The sequence below is a fragment of the Mchenga conophoros genome, linkage group LG4 (assembly GCF_057382185.1).
Source record: "Mchenga conophoros isolate Kocher_MC1m ecotype Shallow Benthic linkage group LG4, M_conophoros_male_GT1.1, whole genome shotgun sequence".
Lineage (NCBI taxonomy): Eukaryota > Metazoa > Chordata > Actinopteri > Cichliformes > Cichlidae > Mchenga > Mchenga conophoros.
In genome coordinates, this window is record NC_140529.1 from 6,031,125 (window position 1) to 6,044,072 (window position 12,948).

Here is a 12,948-nt window from a genome sequence, read left to right on the forward strand (position 1 = left end):
CTTTATACCTAAATACAGAACTTTAAAGTTCGACCTCATCGGCTAATTGGTCCAGCCGAGAGTCGATCATGACCAATTAGCCAATCCACCGCCTTTTATTGTTTATACCGTTACAAAAAACCCAAACAAATGCCCGGTATGCCCGATGGCCAGTCCAGCTATGCTTCAAAGCAATAAGTAGGTGTGATAACAATGAACGGCATAAAAGCAACACAAAGACACGGCTGCTAGATGACTTTTGAGGTTTTGTTTGAAGCTGTCTTCTGAGTCAGATGCTCTAATCTCTTCTGGGAGGCTAATTCACAGGCCAGTGATGGAGAATGCAGCATCTCTGTCCCATCTGATCAACCTATCTGTCAGAAGCTAGTCCATTAAGAGACTGTTTAAAAAGCACAAAATGAAATATTACATTTTGAGCCTTTAAGAACTTTTTTAAATGTATTGCCTTCATTCAGATGACATGGTCAGGGGCAGAGGCAAGGGGTAGCTTTGAAGGACCATGACCTTGACTCGGGTACACTAAAAGCAGTGTCACTGAGCCGCTGCTGGTACAGCGTTGAGTAGCAGGGGAAAAACTGAAATGAAGCTAAGGCGAATGAATGAGATTTACTGAGGGAAAATAAACAAACCAGACTAAGCTGATTCTATCGTGCAGGCCTCTATTTATTTTTTTGCTGTTAATGATTTTTTAAAAATGTGGGATACGGGGGCATGAACTTTTCTGGCTTCTGAAGTGGTGGGTGCTTAAAAAAGCCGAAGAACCATCATAATAAAGTCTGGAAACCCGCTTGGCCACAAAACATAACCAATGTTGACGCCTATTGGAGAGCTACACTACAATAAAGAATTAGGGCCACAGAAAAAAAAGTATGTTAAAATCATGACTTTTTTGTTTTGTTTTGTTTTGTTTTGTTTTGTTTTGTTTTGTTTTGTTTTGTTTTGTTTTGTTTTGTTTTGTTTTGTTTTGTTTTGTTTTGTTTTGTTTTGTTTTGTTTTGTTTTGTTTTGTCTTTCTTTTCTTGTTCTTTCTCTCAGAATTATGGATACTGAGATCAATGAAATGATTAGAAAAACTGTAGCTTGTAACTTACTAGGCAAGAAAAATGTAGACTTTACAAGGTAGAGAAGAAAATGTAGACTTTACAAGGTCGGAAAGAAAATGTAGACTTTACAAGGTCGGGAAGTAAAATGTAGACTTTATGAAACGGGAGAAAATGTAGACTTTACAAGGTCGGGAAGAAAATGTAGACTTTACAAGGTAGAGAAGAAAATGTAGACTTTACAAGGTCGAGAAGAAAATGTAGACTTTACAGGGTAGAGAAGAAAATGTAGACTTTACAGGGTAGAGAAGAAAATGTAGACTTTACAAGGTCGAGAAGAAAATGTAGACTTTACAGGGTAGAGAAGAAAATGTAGACTTTACAAGGTCGAGAAGAAAATGTAGACTTTACAGGGTAGAGAAGAAAATGTAGACTTTACAGGGTAGAGAAGAAAATGTAGACTTTACAAGGTCGAGAAGAAAATGTAGACTTTACAGGGTAGAGAAGAAAATGTAGACTTTACAAGGTCGAGAAGAAAATGTAGACTTTACAGGGTAGAGAAGAAAATGTAGACTTTACAGGGTAGAGAAGAAAATGTAGACTTTACAGGGTAGAGAAGAAAATGTAGACTTTACAAGGTCGAGAAGAAAATGTAGACTTTACAAGGTCGAGAAGAAAATGTAGACTTTACAGGGTAGAGAAGAAAATGTAGACTTTACAGGGTAGAGAAGAAAATGTAGACTTTACAAGGTCGAGAAGAAAATGTAGACTTTACAAGGTCGAGAAGAAAATGTAGACTTTACAGGGTAGAGAAGAAAATGTAGACTTTACAGGGTAGAGAAGAAAATGTAGACTTTACAAGGTCGAGAAGAAAATGTAGACTTTACAAGGTCGAGAAGAAAATGTAGACTTTACAAGGTAGAGAAGAAAATGTAGACTTTACAGGGTAGAGAAGAAAATGTAGACTTTACAAGGTCGAGAAGAAAATGTAGACTTTACAGGGTAGAGAAGAAAATGTAGACTTTACAAGGTCGAGAAGAAAATGTAGACTTTACAAGGTCGGGAAGAAAATGTAGACTTTACAAGGTCGAGAAGAAAATGTAGACTTTACAAGGTAGAGAACAAAATGTAGACGTTATGAAACGGAAGAAAATGTAGACTTCATAAGGTGGTGCTGGTGTTGATGGGGGCCAGTACAAAACTTGTTTTGCATCAGTTCAGTTTTGAACAACTGGAACAGAGTACAAGTCATCTTTTAGTAGTGCCACCTGCACTGAAAATGGAACTGTTTACTCTCCGCCTGATACGAAAGCAAAACCCCCTCCACCAAATCAGCACCGTTCACATCACCAAACCCCAGTGTTTCTCTTCTCCTCGCAGTGTGCATGCAAAACCAAAGGGAAATCTGTTGCTGATGAACAGAACAAAAACAAACGAAAGTCATTTTCGTCTGTGGTATAAACAGTTAGTCATTTCACATGAGGATGGCATTATTGTGGATTTGATTTAGTCATGCCTGTTATAGAAAATAAAAAGCAACGTCTGAGAGTGAAGTGGAGTTTGGCCCCTTTTTGTTTGAGTTGAGTGCTCAATCCAATGGAACGGCGGATTTTATCTGACGCATTGGATCTATTTGAGCAATGCGCCTGTCTCAGTGCGTCTGCTCACCAGCTCAGGATGCTGCTTGTGTTTATCTGTCTGTCACCACTGTCTCTCTCTACCTGTCTGCTGTAGACAGCACAGACCTGTATGTTTATGCATGGGTTCATTAACATGGCACTGACAGCGTGTGAAGGAGAAACGCCATCACTACCGCACGTGTTCCCAAATGATGGGAGTGCTGCTATTCTTTATGTTTTACATGTGTAGTGGGTGACTGCAGTGAGAGAATATTGGTGGTGTGTGTGTGTGTGTGTGTGTGGTGAAATTACAAGCAATTACAGGGCCAGTTATGGTGTGATAGCCTGCTTGACAGTTCGCGCTTGGCAAGAATCCCCATTTTAAGGGAATTTAAAAGCACTAGAAGCGGCTCTAATGTGACCTCCTCCTCCTCCTCCATCCATTGCTAGCTTCCAGTCATGATTCAGTCCCATTTTTAATCTCGCCAGGCCTCAGCGGGGCCTAAAAGCACAGGGGCTGGGCGCACTGCCTAGATGACCCCCGGTAATATTGAAATGGATGGAGAGAACCCCACTCACAGTCCAGGCCAGTGTGCGAGTGGTTCTTAATTTTTCCATCAGAGCCGCTTCACCTGATACATTTATGCCAGCAGAGGAGTCCTCCACCCTCTCCGGAGCCTTTTTGGTCCACTGCTCCCCCTCAGCCTCTCCAGAAAGGCCGGCGTTATGCAACTGCACCAGATCACCCCCACCTCCCTCCCGCCCTGCGCGCTGGGCCCTGCAGGTCAAGAGCTCACTCTGAGTAGCCACTGATCATTTCAAGCGAAGTGCTCCACTCAGAAAAGTTCTGCTTGAAAAAAACACTCACCTCTGTGCGCACTGGCTCCAGCTGAAGAGATTTGGTGCTTGTCATTAATGTTCTAATGAAGTTATGAAGCCTTCCAGAGTCACAGTCCGCTGTGAATTCGATCATTTTTCCACTCAAGGCTAAAAGTAAGCTTGAGAGACAGGATACTCTAAAATAAAACAAACTTTACCCTCTCCTCTGCGCTCTCTCTCTCACACAAACACAGAAGCACACACATTTACACACACTCCCATCGTAATTTGTCTGCCCACTGGTTTCACTTATTAAGTTTCAAAAGGTTTCTGGGCAACATGGTTTGAGAAAGGGGGGCAAAACGGAGAGAACCATGGCATTTTTTTGGCACACCGCTCTGCCCGTCTTGCCCAGAACGAGGAGGTTACCATGGCATCAGTGGGCACCCTCATAAAGCAGACCATTGTTGGTGTGTGTGCGTGTCTGTGTGTGTGTGCATGTGTGTGAGTGTGTCCGCCACATTGAGTTGCATGGCAACAACCTCTGGGCACCACCAGCCCCAGCAAGAAGCTCAAATCTTGCAGGGGGCAGTGCCAGCCTGCAACATGAACAGCAGCCTTCCTCTGTCCTTTCCGTCGGGTTCGTTCGGATTTCTTCTCTCTACCTGCTATTTATCTGTCTCACGTTTCCACACGAGGAACACACACACAGTCTCCCACAAAGCCTGTAAGTCTGTCAGCGCGCTGCAAAGTAAGTGAAAGATCCCATAATTGTTACTTAGATGATGATTTATCATCCCTAAACACAAAAGAAACATGTTGTCAGAGGTTAGCAAATCACCAGTGATCTGCAGCCTGTTTTTCTTCTGTGCAGTGGTGTGAGTGGACTTTTCATTAAAGCTAGGAAATTGCTCAGAAACATGCACAGCATGCTTAAAAATGGCGACCACAATCTAAAATAACCGGAGGGCGAGAAAAAATAAACAAGAAAGGTTTAATTTTCTTGTCTTTTTCTTAAAAACAAACAAACAAAATCAGATCCATTAGCTGATACACAGTATAATGCAGGTTTGTTTGCAATTGTTTTAGTTCCAAATAGCCCAAAACACTGAGTTACTATGTGTGAAAATCTGGACACAATTTGTGGTTCCCCTGAAAAAAAAAGAAGCGAGAGGAGAAAGGAAAGGAGCTATTTTCAGCTTATAAAAGTTTTGGTTGGGGTTGAAAGGTACGGGTGACAACAACCTCTGACAGGTGTGCACTCACTTAGCTCACTGCAACTTTTGTCTTGCAGTTGAAGGCGGAATGGGTGCAGAGTTGTGAGCTGCAGATTAAGTGCAGAATAAAGCCGAGAGAGTCTGAAGTGGGGTGTGGGTCCTCTGGCACCACCTACTGGTGACTTTGGAGAACTACATTAACACTAATGCCACTTTTGTCTTGTTTGGCTTTGCAGTCACCCAGGTCATGGTAATCTTTCGAGCCCTTGAGCTTAATGCCACTAATGTTTTTTTTTTAAATTTTCCAAAACAAATTCATACATGGCTCAAAATGATTCAGGGCAGAAATAAGTGTAACATGTGTGTTTATGTTAAGAATTATGAAGTCGCTCTGACCTCATGTGACTACTTAAGGCTGAATGGGGCGTGGAATGATGCATATTTAATCACAACTACTTCCAGCATTTATGTATTTATCACTAACTCTCACCAGATGCAAACAGCTACGTGTTCCTGCGTGATCACAGCATTAACAGACAAGTCTCAGGTGATGCTGACAATCCACAGTTTCTCTGTTTATATTTTGTTCTTCTTTTTTCCTGAGATACAATGTCATGTAACCGAAGGAGAAGTGTACAATCTAATGTGAATGATCGCGCTTTATCTCCCCAAATCTATTTCTTTGCACCTATGAGCTGATTTTTGGTTTCAGTGCATTATTTTTCTAATTTTATTTTCCATGCAACTGCGTAGCTCGCAAGTGTGGCATTAATAAAAAGGAATATTGTGCTGCGCAGCAACGCAGGGATCGGATCAGCAGTTTGACTGAACAAAGAAACATAAACAAAAAAAAAAAGGTTCCTATTGTGCTTCCAGGTAAGGGAACTGTATTTATTTTACTGGACCTCAGCAAAATTAGAGGCATTTAAACAACAAAGCTATTCGTCAACTGCTACATAATAACTCAACTGTATGCTTTTGACTTTTTTACTGTTAGTAGAATTGAGATTCTACTTCCATGTTCAAATTGCAATACTGCAGTGTACAAATACACAGGGAATCATGAAAATTATGAATTATTGCGATTAAACCAAAATCTATACAGTTGTTTTTTGGTAGAAACATTTACAGTAGTTATGTATTTATTTATTATATGTTGTATTATTATCTTAATCTGTGAAGTAACTATTATCTCAAAGTGAAAAAAATATAAACATATAGTAAGTATAGCAAATATATAGGTAAGTAGAGTAAGAGGCACGATACAAGTAATGTCTTTTGTGCTTCAGTGTTGGTGAAATGCTGAAATTATGAATAGACATTGCTTACCCCTGTGCAAATATGATTGTTCAGGAGACCCATCAACATTAAAATTAATTAAAAAATAGAGAAACATTTAATACGGAACTTGATGTGAAAGGGTGAACACATCACAGAAGCAAAACAAACAGAGTCAGAAGGTGTTTTACTCCTAAAGGCTCCATCTGGCAGGATCTTTTTCAGGCCTCCTGAAAACAGAGGCATAGAAAAGAATAAAAGCAAAAATTGCTCCTCGTAGTCCTTATTTTTCTTCTTTAAAAACATCCTTGCAGTTGAAGTGCCTTTTTGTGCAGATATGCTATAAATTAAGTATTACACAAATGCATTACTGGGAAACACGACTGCATTAAAGTCTGTGTGATGGGAACAGGCAGTTTGAAGGAACGTGCTTTAAAGTGCTGCAAGTTCATTTTTGCGCAGCACAACTACAAACTGAAGGGGGGAAGCAGACATGTTGAATTCGAAGCTATAGCGACTGCTTTGGCTCTGATGTAGCTGATTGGCTGCAAACAGGCTGAAAACACCAGAACGCTCTTGAGAAGGAGAGTGACCTAAGAGGGTTCAAACTAATCGCAATTTATATATGCAGCCACCTGGAACAGAGTTCTTCACTTGCCAAATACATGCCATATTTGGCCGGGGCAAGCTCGGCTGCTCTGAGTGCCTATGTGCATATATGTGCGTGTGTGTGTTGTCAGGTCTGTTACTGTGGTGCTCGTTTTGGTCCTGTGCTGTTGTGCAGCATGTGGCCCACAGATTAATGCTTTAAATGAGACTCTCTCCTGTTCTGAATGCGCCCTCTGTTTGTTTACAAGGCCCGAGTGAGACAGAGTGGAAAGATTTTGAGAGAGTTTTTGTATCTCCTCCTGTTCAGAGGGGAGGGGGGCATCCTATTATGAGTGAAAAGCTAAAGGGAGGGCACGGTCACAAAGGGTTAAAACCAGAGAGTCTTTTTTTTGGCATAATGTGCAGAATTGGCTTTTTTTTTGGTTTTAAAGACATGTGGAAAACGGCTCCAAACAGATTTTAGTGTAAGACAGGTGCCAGCTCTGCCATCTGCTTTCACTTTTACCTCCCTCTCTGTCTGCTCACAGCCGATCACCTCCTCTCTCTCTCTGCAATCCCAATTCATCTATCTCTCCTTTTCTCTCTCTCTTTTTCCCCCTTCTTTCCACCAATCGGATGAGTTTGACACCCTCCCAGTCATGCGCTGGCACACCTACAGTTACCTGGAAGAAATGAAAAATCGAGGAGAAATGGAATTGAATGGACGTTTGTTAACTTCACGTGGGATCTCTTTGAAAAATATCAAAAGCTTCGGTGCTGCATATGTACACTTAAGATTTATTGAGCATTCACAGTGGCTGGTTTATGTTTGGGGTGTCTGGGATAAATGCTCGCTGACTGTCTCTGTTATGTGACATATGTGTCACATATATATTGTGCATTTTGTGAAACCTGATGGAGGAGGTGTGGGTGTACCTGTGGATGGCTGGTGAAAAAGGTGCATTTGGCTTTATTTGGAATTCATTACGCCCCCGTGTTGTTGTTGAATGTAATAGTGCATTTTTAAATCTTTCTTATAATTATGTTGTATTGAGATATCAAGGGCGGGAGTTATCAGCAGGCTAAAGAGAATAAATTAAATGCTTATAGCATAAAATATATGATTCAGGCCTTTCTCTCCACACCTTGATAGTTTGGTACAGTCTCTAACTGCACAGGCTCATGCAGACTTATCTTCCAACAGGCCATAAACTGAGATGTTTGATCTGAGAAAACAAAAAAAAAAGCAACGTCTTTCTACGATTGACTAGCAAACCTTTGGCATAGTGAAATCACACTCAAGGAAAAAGACCCTTTTCCCTGTCAATCCTAATCTGAAGACAATGTGGAAAAGTGAACTCACTGAAATCCACGCAGCCCTGATTCAATTCAATAACACAAACGTTTATTTAGAGCTTCTCTTGTGTGAAGCTCGGCTCTCTGGATTTGTTTTATTTTTATGTGGAGAAAAAGCAGTCCAGCAGCAAAGCACAGTTTAGTGTTATTTATTAGCTCCACTATTCAAAAAGTAAATTGCTTAAAGTGGATCCATTATTATCACCATTATACGACAGATGCAAATTGGCTGAAGGGTCACTTGCGCATTTATCTAATTATTCCCCTGCTTTTGTCATGTTCTTGACGTGTCCTAGTCGTTCTGTCTGTTGGTTCAAAGTACTCGGTGATTTTTCTGGGGTGCCAAAGCAGGTAATAAAATAAAATAGATGACCAACTTTTGTCGACTGTTGAAAACAGAATTTTAAAGACAAAAACACGAGAGCATTGAAAAAAAGAAACACAAAACAAAATCCTAAAAAATTAGCTGACATGTGGGACGCAACTTTTATTTAATTACCCCCCAAAACTTGCATTGTTAGACCTGTGTGTGAGTGTATCAGCAGGCTTTGTGTCGTGGCTGCCTTTAGGAAAACAAAGAGCACCAGCTGTGGAGCTTTAAAGTGATGTTCGGTGATACAGAGCTGCTCCTGCGTTGTGCTGTAAGCGTGTTTGTCAAACTCATGCGAACGCTCATTCACTGACTGACCTCTGGGAAAAAAAAGAATATAATAATTTTAGCATGAGCACATTGCTTTGTTGGAAAAGACGCAATTTCTTATGAAAAATATCAGCTTTAATGGCCAACTAGGATGACTTATGAAAATACATAAAAGTGAAAACACATTGTTGGCTCCTCTCGCCGCAGCTTCCCCCAGGAGAAAAGAGGCCAAGCCTCATTTAAAGTGCGGCGCCTGAGCCGTGTCGCTCGGTTCACAAATGTGGGGCTTTAACCTGGTGGTTTCTTCCTGGAATGAGGCCGCTACTAATGAGCCCATTAGGACAAAGGTGAGTTCTTAATGAACTGAAAGAAAAGTAAACAAGCCAGGTGACAAATTGCAAGTTGCCTAGACGGGGAGTCTGTCCACAAATGCAAACTCGCTCACAAGGAAACCGGTGACTGTTAATGCTGCAAAGAGTTGTTGAGGCTCACGGTTTTTTTTGTTTGGGGGACTCTTATAGCACGCAGGTGCTCTTTTCAAAGGCAGCCCTCTCCGCCAGCCACTTCTTGGCCCGTGTTGAATGTTGGGCTCCCAGGGTGTTTGTTTGGGTTCTGTTTTGTATGCCTAGTGTCTATGCCTGCTTGATACCTATTTCTCTTTTCTTCTCTTATTTAAGTGCACATTTTCTCCCCAGAACGCTTGTAAGGCTTTACAAAACTTATAGCCTGCTCACAAAAAGAGTCTTTTTTTTCTCTCCTTTCACGAAAAGGAAAGAAGGTCTCGCCAAGCCTTGTAAAGCCATGTAGTGGTGCAGAAATAATGCATGCTGCGCACTACTCATTATCATAAATCTCATGATAACACATCATTGCTTAATGTGCTATCCTCTACAACCTTTGGAGTTAAGATCTCAATTAAAACTAGGTGTTCAGTTTCACACCACATCGAGATCCTGCCTGCGATTTTGGCCCTCAACCTTCCACCGTGTGTGTGTGTGTGTGTGTGTGTGTGTGTGTGTGTGTGTGTGTGTGTGTGTGAATTCATCAGTGCGTCAGATGGAGCCCGTTGTGCCAGGCAGCCGGGCAGCAGCGGTGCCACTCTGTGTGGTCAGGGCACAGTGTGTCCTCTCAGCTGCTGTTTCGAATTCACAACTAACTTGACAGCAGCATCCTCGCTCATTCACTGCAGCAGATGGTGGCGAGCTTTGCTGTTTGCGTGCGCGCGTGTTTGCCCAATTCTTTTGGAGAGGCAGCTGTGGGGAGGCAATGCTTTGCCCGCTGCTGTGTCCAGCTTCATGCGCAGGCAACAAAGATGAGGAAACTGAAACTGAACTGAAATACAACTCTGGATATGAAAGAATTAGAGAGAGCATGCATCCAGTCAAGGCTCCCTTATCGCTCCCTATCATCCAGAGAGGCTGTTTCATCTGAGAGTAATCCTTGAGATTATATCCCAGCATGGTGGACAATGAGCATATTGTTTTGATCTTGTTGCTGTAATCCAGCTCAGCACCCTATGCAATAAACAGCAACGCTCTCTGGAGAGCTGCAGCTGAATAATAGACTGTCCAGTCATAGGACGGCCAATCATCTCGATGTCTGAAAATAACTCCAAACTACAACTAAATTACAGAGCAGCATCCACCGTATTATCTGGAAAATGAAGAGCAAACATCTCTCTCTTTCTTATCTGGTCATTTTATTTTTTGTTTTTGGTTCAGGAACAACTAGACATATCAAAAGGACACAGCATGGTACATCCATTTGAATGTCTTGTAGTCTAATACGAATATGATTTCAATTTTGGTCATAACCTCAAGTGCACAGCGAGGCGATAGATTGAAATTGGGGATGGGGGGTGAAGCCATCTGTTTTGCAGTAGAATCAGAGAGACAGAAGAAGGAATCTGGAGGAGCCGAGGCTCATAAAGAAACAGCAGACTCAGGCCAAATTGTCAGGCAGTTAGTAGATGAGATGTCATGCTAGCCAGACATGCTAGACAGGCGGGCGGCGTTGCCTGAGGAGGAATCCTACTATTTAATGTGCCTCAGCAACCCAGCTGATTCACCACTACACCATCCCATCTAATAGGTTTTGTTCTGGTGAATCACTCCAGGTTTCCTTAATGGAAAAGCCAAACATACTGCTCTAACATTGGGTGACAAGGGCACCTTGGGTTTGCAGATGTTCACGCAGATGACAGATGGCGTCGGCGCAGCTAAGGGAGCAACGGGAATGATGTCTGCGCCAGGCTGGTGCCACACTCACCCCTCCTCCCTCTTACGCTCCCCCTCTGCACTACAGAGTCCCCATCCCAAAAACAAACCTCCCCCAAAATGATGGGAGTGCAGAGTGTGCATGTGTCTGTCTGAAAGTGAATATTCAAATGTAGTGACTCAGCACCCTGCGGTCAGGGTTGATGCCGCCACAGTGTGTTTCCCATGCATCTTTGTGTTCCCGGTTAAACCAAGTGGCAGCTCAGACCTTTCACCTTTGTCACATGAGGAAGTCACAGAAGGGCATCAGAGGTCAGACTGGTTACTGCGTCTTTCATGCTTTGCATTCTCTGGACAGTTTACAATGACTGCAATGAAAATCATTCTCTTATTCACTTCTTAAATGTAGGCTTGTACCAGGATAACTTTGGCAGGTCAGTCAAGACCATTTTTACTTGACTGTTTACTTGAGATCTCAGATAAACTATAAAACATGACATACAATGTCACAAAAACAAACCAAAAATATAGAAGCAGTTTGTGAAAAACTAAGTACACCCTCACTGCTTCCATGGCAATTAAGAGTCAGCTAGATGTTGGTAATCAAAAGCACTTCATTTACTGATCATCAGCAAGTGTGGGCGGTTCCATAAAAGCTGGTTTGCTGGTTCGGAGAAATTCAAGTGTGTGTTGACACAATGTCAAGGAGGAATGAACTTGGAGAAGCAACTGTTGGTGCTCATCAGTCTAGAAAGGGCTGGAAGGACGTCCATCGTTCTACAGTGAAAAAGATTACTCGCATATTCATGACATTCAGGTTGTGGCCAAAATTCCCAGGAGTGGGGGTTCCAGTGTTATTTTACTCACTGAGGTAAAGGACACTGAGTTATGCACTGTAATTCAGATCCAGACAGACATTTGTTGCAATACACAGTGTTTATCTCCTATAGCAAACTAGCCAATCAAGCTAACTTAAAAATGTGTAGCTAGGAAATGTTTAAAGCTAGCTAGGTAGCTATTAAATGTTCGGACGATAGCCACATGCATGATTCTGTGATCAAGTTTTATAAAGTCAACATCCTATCCAGACGATGATCTATACAGAAAAATAATTATCCGAACATATTCGATAGTAATAAATAAGAAAAAGGGATGAGAAACAGGTTTGGTTGCTGTTTTTTTAAAAATAAAATCTACAGCTTGGCCTACTAAGCTTATCTTGATGTTTCACAGCATCTAAGGAATCATTCTTGTTCCCAGCTCCAGTCTTCCCTCAGTTCTACCCCCGGGATGGGGAAGTCTTATGATCCAAGAGCTTTGGGCTGTTGTGAAATTTAGTCAGAAGGGCTATGGTTAACTCACCGCAAATAAAATTAAATGATGAAAATCATTTGTTTTCTTGCTTTTATACAACAGAAACAATATCAAATGTACATGTGAGTAACACATCATATTGTTACAATGCAGTATCCTGCTGGGAAACTTTGAGTCCTGGAATTCATCTGGATATCACTTTAACACATACCACACTCAACGTTGTTGCAAATTACACTCCCAGTGCACCCCAACAAAGAAGAAGAGCACAACAGCCAAAGAGGGGTTGACCTTGCCTCTGAGCTTCACAGATCCCAATCCGAGCGTCTACAGCCGGTGCCAGAACAAGCCTGATCCATGGAGGCCCCATTCTGCACCCTGCAAGACTCAAAGGAATTGCTCCCACTGACTGAGTACCAGACGCTATCCTGGCAGGTCGGGTCTGTTTTTACAGCATGATTTGCACAATATTAAGCAGGCGGTTTTATGATGTTATGTAGAAATTTTTTTTTTTAAATTTGAATACAAGACCCTGAAACATGCGACCATGGGAAGGAAAATACCCTCCCAATCAGCAACGGGCCCCATAGAAAAAAAAGGCCATGTAATAATGTCTCAAATCACTCTTTATTTTATAATATTTACAGTAATGTCCATGCCATTTGCACTATTTTAAGCTTAGAATCCACCAATGCAATGCAGTGTGCATGAATGTCTCAAAGTCCTATTGGAAAATGACATTAGCAAGACATGCTACGTCTTTGCAGGTAAGGTTGCAGTAAAATCAAAGAGATTAAACTCTTTATATTAATGTTAAAAGGCAGAAAAAATGTCTCCTCAACACCGCCTCGTCATGTTGACA